Source organism: Hemitrygon akajei, chromosome 14 (genome assembly GCF_048418815.1).
Source record: "Hemitrygon akajei chromosome 14, sHemAka1.3, whole genome shotgun sequence".
NCBI lineage: Eukaryota > Metazoa > Chordata > Chondrichthyes > Myliobatiformes > Dasyatidae > Hemitrygon > Hemitrygon akajei.
In genome coordinates, this window is record NC_133137.1 from 26,776,877 (window position 1) to 26,789,942 (window position 13,066).

At 42.6% G+C, this 13,066-nt stretch overlaps 1 long non-coding RNA gene across 1 annotated transcript in view; it reads right to left on the reverse strand.

The window, feature by feature from the left end:
• The window catches only part of LOC140738436 (uncharacterized), a 182,281-nt gene extending 170,017 nt beyond the window's left edge, over positions 1–12,264 (reverse strand). The window contains exon 1 of the long non-coding RNA XR_012101373.1: positions 12,192–12,264. This is a non-coding gene — a long non-coding RNA (uncharacterized lncRNA). The remainder of the gene's footprint in view (positions 1–12,191) is intronic.
• Between the last annotated feature and the right edge of the window lie 802 nt (positions 12,265–13,066).

Consider the following 13,066-nt stretch of genomic DNA (forward strand, 5'->3'; position numbering starts at 1 on the left):
TTGTGAAGATGATATCATCTTCACACATTAAGTCTGAACAAGGGATCAAGTGTTATCAATCAGATTCAATCAGGGAGATGATTCAACATAATATTTCTGCAAATCTTCCTGTGATGGCTGCAGCTGAGAAATGGATTTAATCAATGCTGTTTTCAAATCTTAAATCCAGAGATTGAAACAATGCCAAGGACTTACAGCATTTCACAATCCTCACCAGCCCAAAGTTTGACATTATGGGGACAGTAGTACTATGGGTAAATTCTGAGCAACACACACAAAATGCTGGAGGAGCTCAGCAAAGCAGGCAGCATCTTTGCAAAAGAGTAAACAGACGATGTTTCCAGCCAAGGCATTTCATCAGGACCCTTCCTGATGAAGGATCTTGGCCCGAAACGTCGACAGTTTACTCTTTTCCGTAGATGCTACCTCATCTGCTGAGTTCCTCCAGTATTTTGTGTGCGTTGCATTGGATTTCCAGCATCTGCAGATTTTCTTGTGTTGGTAAATTCTGAATTAGCCCTAGAACATAGAAGATTGAGGGGAGATTTGATAGAGGTGTACAAAATTATGAAGGGTATAGATAGGCTAAATGCAAGCAGGCTTTTCCACTGAGGTTGGATGAGACTACAACTAGAGGTCAGTGGTTAAGGGTGAAAGCTAAAATGTTTAAGGGAAACATGGGTCATGAGAGTGTGGAATGAGCTGCCAGCTCAAGTACTGCATGCGAGCTCCATTGCAATGTTTAAGAGAAACTGGATAGGTACATAGGTGGAAGGGATATGGAGGGCTATGGTCCCAGCACAGGCTAATGGGACGAGGAAGTTTAAATGGTTCAGCATGGACTAGATGGGCCAAAGGGCCTGTTTCTGTGCTGCACTTTTTAAGGCTCTCTAAATCTAGCAGCTCAATGTTCCAAGTTAATGATCTGAAACAATGAGATCTGATCATACTTAAACATGAATTTAAATTTGGAAGTAAATCTAGCATTAGTAACCATGATCATAAAAGTAGTGGATTATCAGAAAAACCCTTGTGACTCACTAATGTACTTTAGGGAAAGGAAAACTGCCATGTTATCTTGGTCTGAAATAACTGGAGCTTCAAACTCAGCAACATGGTTGCTTCTTAACTTCTTTCTGAAATAATCTAGCAAGGTGGGTGAGGGGGGAAACGGGGCTTGTGTCGCTGTTGGTGATTTGTTGCTTGTGGTGTTCTGTGCTGTTCTGCTGAGCCTTGTGGCCATTCTATGCTGGCGCCAGAATACTTGGCGGCACTTGCAGGCTACCCCAGCACATCCTCGGACGTGGCGGTTGCTAACGCATACCAGGCATTCCACAGTATGCTTTGACGCAGACGTGATAAAAGCGGTAGCACCGTGGTTAGCACAACGCTTTACCATACCGGTGACCCGGGTTCAGTCCCTGCTGCTGCCTGTAAGGAGTTTGTACGTTCTCCCCATGACCACATGGGTTTCCTCCAGATGCTCTGGTTTCCTCCCACAGTCCGGTTGTTAGGTTAATTGGTCATTGTAAATTGTCCTGTTATTAGGCTAGTGATAAATAGAGGGATTGCTGTGTAGCACTGCTTGAAGGGCAGGAAGGGCCTGCCCCATGCTGTATCTCAATACATAAACAGATTTGAACTTTAATACAAGTTTTATACATCTGTATAAAACTACTATGTCAGCCTATTTAACTCTGCTGTAGGAATACATTCTCCAAAAACACAAACATGGTTTAAGAGGATGCCTCACCTGCACCTTCATCAGAGGCAATCGGAGATGAGAATTAAATGCCAATCTTGTCAGTGATACCCTTGTCCCTCGAGAGAACTACATTCTTTGTCCAATGCTCACTTACCCTGGAACAGTATTACTTACAAACACCTGTACCCAACACAGCTAGCTGGGACCTATAATGCAAGGTCACGTTTATTAATGAAAGCCCAGACGCTGCGTTTGATATGAAACAAGGCTGCTGGGGGAAGGTTATTCAGCATCCCCAGATGTTTGAGGGCGGCTTTAAATAAATTAGTTTTGGAACTAGTGTTAGCCTAATGCATGTATGATGCGTACGTAGGATGCGTATGATAGCAAGAAACAGGAGAACCTTTAACGAGGGTTGGCCCCAAAGGAAAACCTTGGTTGCCATCAGACACTGTAGCACGACCCCCATTGTTCCAAGTGCAGTATGGAACTTGACCCCAATGCTGTTAAATTGTGGATCACAGAATACAACAGAGAGCCAGGGCCTAATACTAACTTTATTTATATAGCACCTTTTATACAATAAGATTCAGGCTCAAATTGCTTTACATAGGTTGTAAAACTAAATCAATAAAATCATAAAAATACAAGCCAAAATTAAAAATCTTAAGTTAAGACAAATATTATTTAGAAGAAAATGTAATTGAATATACCAAATTATTCACATGTAATCATCATCAATAGGCATTAATTAATCCTATAAATAGGCCAAATTTTTTAAAAAGTAGGTTTTTGGAAGTGTTTTGAAATGTTCCATAGTATTAGCCTGGCGTATCTCAGTCACTAGAGTATTCCAGGGTTTTGGTGTATTAGAGCATCAGGCCGCTTCACTGGTTCTTGTATGCTCTTATATGGATTCAGCCCAGTACATCACAGGTAAAGCCCTCCCAACCACTGAGCACATTTACATGAAACACTGTCATCATGGCCTGGTATGGAAACACCAGTGCCTTTGAGTGGAAATCAAAAGGTAGTGGATTCAGCCCACCATGCTACAGGTAAACTCCACCCACATGAAGTGGGCACACCTACATGAGAATTAAGCACATTGAGCACACCTACATGAAGCACTGTCGTAGGAAATCAGCCGAAATCCTCCCCATCTAGGCCAAGCTCTTTTTTTGCTGCTGACATCAGATAGAAGGCACAAGAGCTTCAGGACTCCGACCACCTGTTTCAGAAACAGTTATCTCTCCTCAACTATCAGGGTCTTGAACAAAAGGGGATAACAACACTCACTTTCCCCATCCATTGAGATGTTCCCACAACCAATGATCTCACTTTAAGGACTTTATATCTTATTATCTCATGTTCTCGTTATTTATTGTTATTTTTTAATAGATAGATAGATAGATAGATAGATAGATACTTTATTCATCCCCATGGGGAAATTCAACTTTTTTTCCAATGTCCCATACACTTGTTGTAGCAAAACTAATTACATATAATACTTAACTCAGTAAAAAAAAATATGATATGCATCTAAATCACCATCTCAAAAAGCATTAATAATAGCTTTTAAAAAGTTCTTAAGTCCTGGCGGTAGAATTGTAAAGCCTAATGGCATTGGGGAGTATTGACCTCTTCATCCTGTCTGAGGAGCATTGCATCGATAGTAACCTGTCACTGAAACTGCTTCTCTGTCTCTGGATGGTGCTATGTAGAGGATGTTCAGAGTTATCCATAATTGACCGTAGCCTACTCAGCGCCCTTCGCTCAGCTACCGATGTTAAACTCTCCAGTACTTTGCCCACGACAGAGCCCGCCTTCCTTACCAGCTTATTAAGACGTGAGGCGTCCCTCTTCTTAATGCTTCCTCCCCAACACGCCACCACAAAGAAGAGGGCGCTCTCCACAACTGACCTATAGAACATCTTCAGCATCTCACTACAGACATTGAATGACGCCAACCTACTTAGGAAGTACATTCGACTCTGTGCCTTCCTGCACAAGGCATCTGTGTTGGCAGTCCAGTCAAGCTTCTCGTCTAACTGTACTCCCAGATACTTGTAGGTCTTAACCTGCTCCACACATTCTCCATTAATGATCACTGGCTCCATATGAGGCCTAGATCTCCTAAAGTCCACCACCATCTCCTTGGTCTTGGTGATATTGAGACGCAGGTAGTTTGAGTTGCACCATATCACAAAGTCCTGTATCAGTTTCCTATACTCCTCCTCCTGTCCATTCCTGACACACCCCACTATGGCCGTGTCATCAGCGAACTTCTGCACATGGCAGGACTCTGAGTTATATTGGAAGTCTGATGTGTACAGGGTGAACAGGACCGGAGAGAGTACGGTTCCCTGCGGCGCCCCTGTGCTGCTGACCACTGTATCAGACCTACAGTCTCCCAACCGCACATACTGAGGTCTATCTGTCAAGTAGTCCACTATCCAATCCACCATGTGAGAGTCTACTCCCATCTCTGTTAGTTTGTGCCTTAAGATCTTGGGCTGGATGGTGTTAAAGGCACTAGAGAAGTCAAGGAATGTAATCCTCACAGCACAACTGACCCCCTCTAGGTGAGAGAGTGATTTGTGCAGCAAATACGTGATAGCATCCTCCACTCCCACCTTCTCCTTATATGCAAACTGAAGAGGATCCTGGGCATGCCTGGTTTGTGGCCTCAGATTCTGTATTATCAGCCGCTCCATGGTCTTCATCACGTGCGACGTCAAGGCAACAGGTCTGAAGTCATTCAACTCCTTTGGTTTGCATTTGCGTTTGCACAGTTTGTTGTCTTCTGCACTCTGGCTGATCTTTCAGTGATCCTTTTCTAGTTACTATTCTCTAGAGTTGTTGAGTATTCCAGCAAGAAAATGAATCTCAGGGTTGTATAGGGCGACAAATACGTACTTTGAACTTGGCTCTCGGAACACTAAGCAAACCAGTACTGGTGGATCCAAGATTACAATTAGGGGTGTAAAGGGATAGAAACTCCAAAATACATGGAGAAGCTAGATTATTCAAAGCCTGATATACAATTAAAAATATTTTAAAAATTGGTCCTAAAGAACACAGACAGCCAGTGTAATGATGCCAAAATCGGTGAAATGTGCTCAGATTTTCTTTTTTATTGGTTAAGATTCTTGCTGTTGCATTTTGAACAAGCTATGGCCTATTTATATCTTTCTTGGGCAGTCCTGAAATAAGTGCAGTACAGTAGTCTAATCAGCTAAGAACAGAGGTGTGCATCAATCTTTCTGCATCTTGAGATGTTATGAGAAATTGAACTTATCCACTAATGATGCTTAAACATTCAGGCGGAGTTCTGAGGATATTAAGCATATTAAGCTGCTGTTCTCAGATCAAGGATTCTAAAATATATTAAGCGTCAGGTTGTCCCAATATATCATTTCCTTTCAGATTTAATATTTGTAGGTTCAAACCTAAGCTCTGCCATTTTTTACTTTTCCAGTGTTGTCCACGCAAAGGTCTGAACCAGCCCTCCAATTAGAATTAGCATCTGCATTTCAGAACAGGGCTGGTAGGCTTTTTCTTCATCCTGGTGAGGACTCTTCCTGAAATTTTGTACTGCATTGACTCTCAAGGTCTCAAATGCCTTCACTTGCAATATTTTGATCATTCCAGGCTGTAACTGGTGACACCAACAATCAGATCAATGGGGAGATGTATCAGTCTCTTGTGTATTATTTGCTTAATTCTTTTCTTCCTCCAAGTACAACCAGAAGCAGTAAAAGGGGAAAGGGAACTTTACAGTCTTTAAGAATAATGGGATTACTGAACATTGAGGCAGGTGTGGGGAGTTTATTTGGCATCGTGGTGTACTAAATAATGATGCCATGACATCACCACTATAAATCGAAATGATTTCCTCTTAATAATCGTTTGTTCATTGTGTGCCATGTCATATGATGCAGATGATCATGGTATTTCCATGACCATGATTGTCCTCTACAGATGTTGTTTGTCATTGCCGTCTTCTGGCCAGCCACCTTACAAGATGGGTGACCCCAACCATTATCAATACTCTTCGGAGATTGTCTGCATGACATCAGCGGTCGCATAACCAGGTCTTGTGATATATTCCACCTGTACATCTGACCACCCACCACCTAGTCCCATAGCTTCATGTGACCCTGATCGGGGGATTAATCAGGTGCTACACTTAGCCCAAGGGTGCCCTGCAGGCTGGTGGAAGGAAGGAGCACCTTTCATCTCATTTGGTAGAGACATATCTCTTCCCTGCCACCCACCTCTTACTAATACATCGCTGAATTATGGCTATGAGTATTGAATTGTACTTCCCAGGAGGCTGCTGTAATACTTTCATTGTAAGGCAATCTATCACTAACTGCTTTGCACAAGGAAGTTTATTGAATGATCAGTGCTATGCTCTGGAGCCTTAGTCTATGACACCTCTGCAGCAACCAAGAAGCCTCAATTAGAGTAGGCATGAAGGAGGCCATTTTCAGGCAAGAGACATAACAGAGCACTCCAGTGGCATGTCGAAGTGGCGGGGGCAGATCTGGGACTTTCTGCAGATGACTATCACGACTCTGCACCATGTGGTAAGCAGTGAGGGGACTGAGGCAAGGACTACCCAGCAGGCAATGGGAAGCAACAGGGTGGGCCTGATATTCAATTCAAGGTGAAGCAAAAACTAATTTCTGTGACTTGTTACTCAATCTACCGATCAGTCAGGAAAAGGCTGAACTCTGTATTGGAAATCTGAGCTGTCACCATTTTATGTAATTATTTATATTTACCGTTGCCACGTTGAATACTTAAGGCAATGCTGCAGTCTGAAAGGTAGATTGTGAAACTGTTAAATTCCTATATAACAAGCACAGAACAAGAGTCCCTTATCCAATCAGGATCAGAGAATGAACAAGACCACAAGCACTCAGAGAATAACGTGTACCACACTTAAAGATACACTGGGTTAGCAAAAACTAATTTTTATGACTTGTTATTAATTGATATACTATAAATTACCAGTGAGGTCTGAATGAAGCTCAAAAATGGTAAGACACTGGTAAGGCAACTCAGCTGAGTTGGCAGAGGTCTCCAACTATAAACATGAGCAGAGTGCCTCACTGGAGACCTGAAGTGAACAGGATTGACCTCATTGGTTATTATATAGTGCCCTAGGTTTAGCTGGAGACATCTGGAAAAGCAGTATCAGTCCCAACCCACAACAAAGCACTTAAAGCACATCCATGTATTAATATTCATGAGCTGCTGTGAAATTCCGAGAGTATTTTTAGAAGCAATAAAATATTAATCAAAGAATATTGTTTAACTGTTATCTTGCTGTGTTTGAAATAAAGTAAACATTATCGAGGAGTACTGCCTTGTAACATAACAGAGCAGGGGGGCTATTTACGGGCAATATTGTCGGAGTATTTATGGAACTCGGTCATTGTCTACTTCCTGTATTCTAACAGTCTGCCCTCGACTTCACTGAGAACAAGTAGATGCCAACACCATTACGAGAAAGGATGCTGAGACAGGACCTGGAGATTAGGAATAGGATTTCAAGAGGGGTACTTTCAAAGCAATAAGTATGTGTTTTTTTTATTCCTATGTGTTTAAATGGAAATTAAATACTCATTACCCACTACACATAAGTAAACATATTACAACAGTATTCATAACATCAATTTGTACAATGGTATGAAAGGGGAAGCAGCTTAAAAAAATTGGCAAGAACAATTAATGCCACTGAATGAGAATTTAATGAATGCATTAAGAGATGAGAAAAAGGAACTGAATTGATGAATTTTATTAATCAAAATACTGCAAAAGGGGCCTGTTCTGTTTTGTAACTTCAAAACATTAAATTAATTCAAAGGAAGGCGCAGGGAAGTCACGAGGAATGAGAGTGTAGCCTCGCTTTTTACTTTCAGCAAGGTGCACACCATCACATAGTAATGCGATGACACTTGCAATTAGCATATTTTTACATATAATCCATAATTAATTATTTAAATGAACACAAATGCTTAATCAAACTATATAATATATATGCACACACACACAAGATTACTCATATATCGTTGAAATATTAAATACACAACAGGGCCTTTTTGTCTTTATTTCAAATCTTACTCTGAATATGAGGCTTTTTGTTGCTGAGTTAATATATGACAGCTAACCTCTTTCCCAAGAACTGTCTTTAAACCTCTATGTGGAATTTATAACAGAACACTCCTATGGTGATCATTAAAGCTCCCTTTGGAGCACCATTTTATGGGCGTTACAAGCTAATGTAACAGCCATTTTAGTGTTAAATTATCAGAAGAACTACTTATACCTGTTTTCAGTGAAGTCTGTGAATCTTAGATGCATTGCATTATAGTTAAAGGATTAATTGCATAACAGTAGGAAGCAGCCAGAGGCAATCATAACAAGGTAGATTGCAGTGAATTAAATTTGCTTATTCCAATCCTGCTGGAAGTCATGATTATTGCTATGAAATAAGGAAGACTAACAGGATCAGAAATCACAGGTATGTGCTAATTAGAAATAAATTTATAATAGAACAGAGGAAGCCAGCCATCCCACCAGCTTGAAGCACTCGGTAAGTAAAGTTGAGGGCTTAGGATGTTCATACACAGTTTGATAGTAGGCATAGAGAGACAGAATACAGCAGGAATTTCTTGTCATATTGTGGTCCTGGTCTACAGTGAACCTGGGCTGGATAGTCATGCAGCAAATACAGCAACTGCAACACTGTGGCAGATGTTGTGTATTTAATATTTCTGTTGCAATGAGCGACCGAAGTGAACACAGGCACGGAGATTGAGTTTGGATGTTTTACATGGGCGTAAACGCCGAACAGCATGCAGGAGGGATCGTGACATGGAGCCCTGATATGGAACCTTGACATGGAGCTTTGACTCAGAGAAATGGAGTCTCATAGGTAACCCTTGAAACTGGAGCTAAGCTTAGAACGAGCGGTTCTAAGCTGTCAGGGAACATAGTTTACTCACAGGGAAAAGACCAACAAACTGGTTGTGACGTAAAGGTTCTTGTACTGAGTCTTTGACAGAAACCAGGTGTGCCATCATCAAAGAGAATTGGAAGAAATTTGGGAAATTAACAATTGGGACCATGGCATAATCAAAGAAACTTAGGAGAAAGATAGGGAATTAATGATCGAGACTATGACAATAACCTCCCCCGCCAATGGGAGTCTCCAGGCACTTCACCGGGCTTGTCCAGATGGTCCCGATGGAAAATACAGATGAGGGAAGGGTCCAAGATGAAGGAGCGGGGAATCCAGGAGAGTTCCTCTAGGCTGTATCCCTCCCAATCGACTAGGAGGCCCCTGCCTCAGCGGCGCACATCCAGTAATCACTGGACGGTGTACACTGGGTGGGTGTCACGATCCGGGCAGGTGGAAGGGGTTCGGCAGGAAGGTATAAAGGGCTGACAGATACCGGCTTCAATTGGGAAACGTGGAATGTAGGATGGATGTGCATGGATTTGGGTAGTTTGAGTCGGAGGGGTTGATAATACTCTCAATCTCAAATGGTCCCAGGAAATGGGGAGGACAAGTTTCCTGGGCTCATTCTGAAGGGGGAACTCTTTAGAAGAGAGCCAAACCTTCTGCCCAGGCCGATAATCAGGTGCAGAAATCCAGTGGCGATCGGCAGTCTTCTGGTTGTGGTCGGCTGAACGGAGCAGGGCCGCGTTTGTGTCTTCCCAGATCTTGCGGCACCGGTGGAGATGGGCCTGAACAGAAGGCACAGCAATGTCATCTTCATGAGCGGAGAACAGAAGGGGTTGGTAACCAAGGGAGCATTCAAAGGGAGACATTCTGGTGGTGGTGCTGACCAGGGAGTTGTGGGCATACTTTACCCAAGTGAGACGGGTGCTTCAGGCAGACGGGTTGTTAGCGGTTATGCAGCACAGTGCTGCTTCCAAATCCTGGTTAGCTCACTCTGTTTGCCCGTTTGTCTGTGAATGAAAGCTGGACGATAGATTTACTGAGGTTCCAAGGGCTTGACAAAAAGATCTTCAAACCTGAGACGAATTGGGGGCCCTGGTCAGAAATAATGTCTAATGGAATCCTGTGAAGGCAGACGACATGATGGATGAGAAGGTCGGCTGTTTCACTGGGACCCCGAAGCGGACTCTGCCTTCTCATAGCTGAAGAGGTGTTTCACCTCCGCTCCCATCCTGGTCCAACCAGACCCCTCTTGTCAATTCATTGTGGAGTTTGACACCTCCAACTCTGGGGTGGGGGGCAGTCCTCTCTCAACGTTCAGGCCCTGACCAAAAACTTCATCCCTGTGACTTCCTTTCTCGCCAGCTGTCCCCTGCCGAACGAAATTACAACGTAGGGAACCGGGAGTTACTGACGGTCAAACTTGCTTTGGAGGAGCGGAGGCACAGGCTGGAGGGAACAGAACATCCGTTTATCGTCTGGACTGATCACAAGAACCTTGCATATATCCAAACTGCCAAATGCCTGAATTCCCGCCAGGCCCGTTGGGCATTATATTTTGGTCGGTTCAGATTTACACTCACCTCTCATCCGGGGTCCAAGAACAGGAAGCCCGATGTCCTCTCCCGTCAATACATTTCTGAGGAGGGCCTTCCCAACCCCGAGACCATCCTTCCGCCATCCTGTGTAGTGGCTGCCCTCACCTGGGAGATCGAGGCCATAGTCAAAGAGACTCAACGGACTCAGCCAGACCCAGACTCTTAGGGGAGGTGAGACAAGTAAGGGGCGCTGCCACCCGCCTGTACTCCCTAATGAAACAACGATAAAAGTTTGCAAATCCCAGAAATTGCCAGAGCTGCTTGAGTGTCGTAGGTGTTGGCCACTCCGCTACCACCTGGATCTTTTCGGTACCTGCTCTCACTTGCTCGCTCTCGATGATGTATCCTAAGAAACTGACTGAAGGAATGTGAAATTTGAACTTCTCGGCTTTTACGAAGAGTTTGAGTCTCATAGGTAACCCTTGAAACTGGAGCTAAATTTAGAACAAACGGTTCTAAGCGGCCGGGAAACGTAGTTTACTCCCAGGAAAAAGACCAACAAACTGGCAACTAGTGGTTGTGATGTACCGGTTCTTATGCTGAGTCTTTGATGGAAACCAGGTGTGCCATCATTAAAGAGAATTGGAAGCAATTTGGGAAATTAACGATTGGGACCATGGCATATTCAAAGAAACTTAGGAGCAAGATAGGGAATTAATGATCGGACCATGAGAATTTCAGTCATATTTGAGTGTAGGCTAAAACAAATGGACTACACAGAGAAGAAAAAAAGATAAAAGCTCAAGTTGCAGTTTCAAAAGGAGCACTAATCTGCAAGCTGTCGATGAAAACCTGATCATAATGAGTGTGACACAGGGCTGGGTAGCCTTGAAATTTACAATATAAAAACTGACAGGAGACAAACAATATGGCTTATACCAGAAGTGAGCGGAAAATTAACTAAAATGGAATTGGACACTGACTCAGCTGTTTCAGTCATTCCACAGAATGAGTTTGCACATTTCAAAGACGCCAACTTTAAAGCCTGCAGATATCCAACTAAGAACTTGTACTGGGGAAAAGATAACTCCTTTGGGAATTGATGTGTACTGAATATTTCAGTGATAGTTGAGTAATCCTGTAAATATGTTGTTAATTAAGCATTCTTGTTCATTTAACTATTTCATTGTGGGTTATATGTATAAATACGTGAATTACACACGTCATCATGCACACCTCACTTAAAAAAAACACCGAGTTAGACACCTATTCCTGGTCTCCCGCATTTTCATTTGAAGTGAGAAAATGTAACAGTGGTGATAATGAACCTGTGATAGCTATCAACTTGTTGAAGCACAGCAAAGCGTTCAAACAAAAAAGCAATGCAGTGAGGAACAGCGAGAAAGAAACGCAGCCCAGTACATGCAGAGACCGTAAAGTTAACAAAAAATGCAGTGCAGCAAATGTTCTTCAGAAGGGAAGATCCTATTGATTTTTTTTAAAGTCAGAAAACAGAAGAATTCATGGGTTCATAAATAAGGAATACTGATCACAAAATAAAAAGAGCTGCTGTGGCTGGCTACATTGGAAAGACTGGCATGTTCGATTCTGCAAGAAATACTGGCTCATGTATAGTGAACTAATTGAACAATATTTTGAAGCAAATAAAACAGACAAAAAAGTACAAATTTAGAGATTGTCTGAACATTGTCAGCTCAATGATGCACTGAGATATCATTTAGTTTGTAGTCTCTTACAAGAAAGCATTCAAAAATGGCCCTTAAATAAAGGACAACTTACATTTAAAACACAAATTGGAATTCCTGTATCAATAGAAACAGCAAACAGAGATCCAATGGAGCTGCAGTCAGGAATGAAAGTGAACGTGAACAAAATTACAAAGTCTAAATAGAAACCAGCTGAACAAATTGTGTTACCATTATTACAGGGGCTCAGAATTACTCACAATACTCCAAGTGCAGTCTGACCAATGCCTTATAAAGCCTCAGCATTATCTCCTTGCTCTCATATTCTCATCCTCTCAGAATGACTGCTAACATTGCATTTCCCTTCCTTACCAATGACTCAGCCTGTAACTTAGCCTTCAGGGAATTATGGAGTCCTGCACAAGGACTGTTAAGTACACTCGTATGTCTGATTTTTGAATTTTCTTTCTGTTCAGAAAATAGTCTACAACTTTATTCCTTCTACCGAAGTACATGATCATAAACTTCATTGCACTATATTTTATCTGCCTATTCCCCCAATCCTTCCAAGTCCTTCTGCAGACACTCTGCTTCCTCAACATTACGTATCCCTCCATCTACCTTCATATCATCTGCAAAGTTGGCCACAAAACATTAATCCTGTCATCCAAATCATTGACATATAACATCAAAAGAAGTAGTCCCAACACCGATACGTGGGGAGCACCACTTGTCACGGGCACCAAGGCCTCCTTTATTCCCATTCGTTGCCTTTCATTCAATGTCATTCAATGTCTGTAGTGAGATGCTGAAGATGTTCTATAGGTCAGTTGTGGAGAGCGCCCTCTTCTTTGTGGTGGCGTGTTGGGGAGGAAGCATTAAGAAGAGGGACGCCTCACGTCTTAATAAGCTGGTAAGGAAGGCGGGCTCTGTCGTGGGCAAAGTACTGGAGAGTTTAACATCGGTAGCTGAGCGAAGGGCGCTGAGTAGGCTACGGTCAATTATGGATAACTCTGAACATCCTCTACATAGCACCATCCAGAGACAGAGAAGCAGTTTCAGCGACAGGTTACTATCGATGCAATGCTCCTCAGACAGGATGAAGAGGTCAATACTCCCCAATGCCATTAGGCTT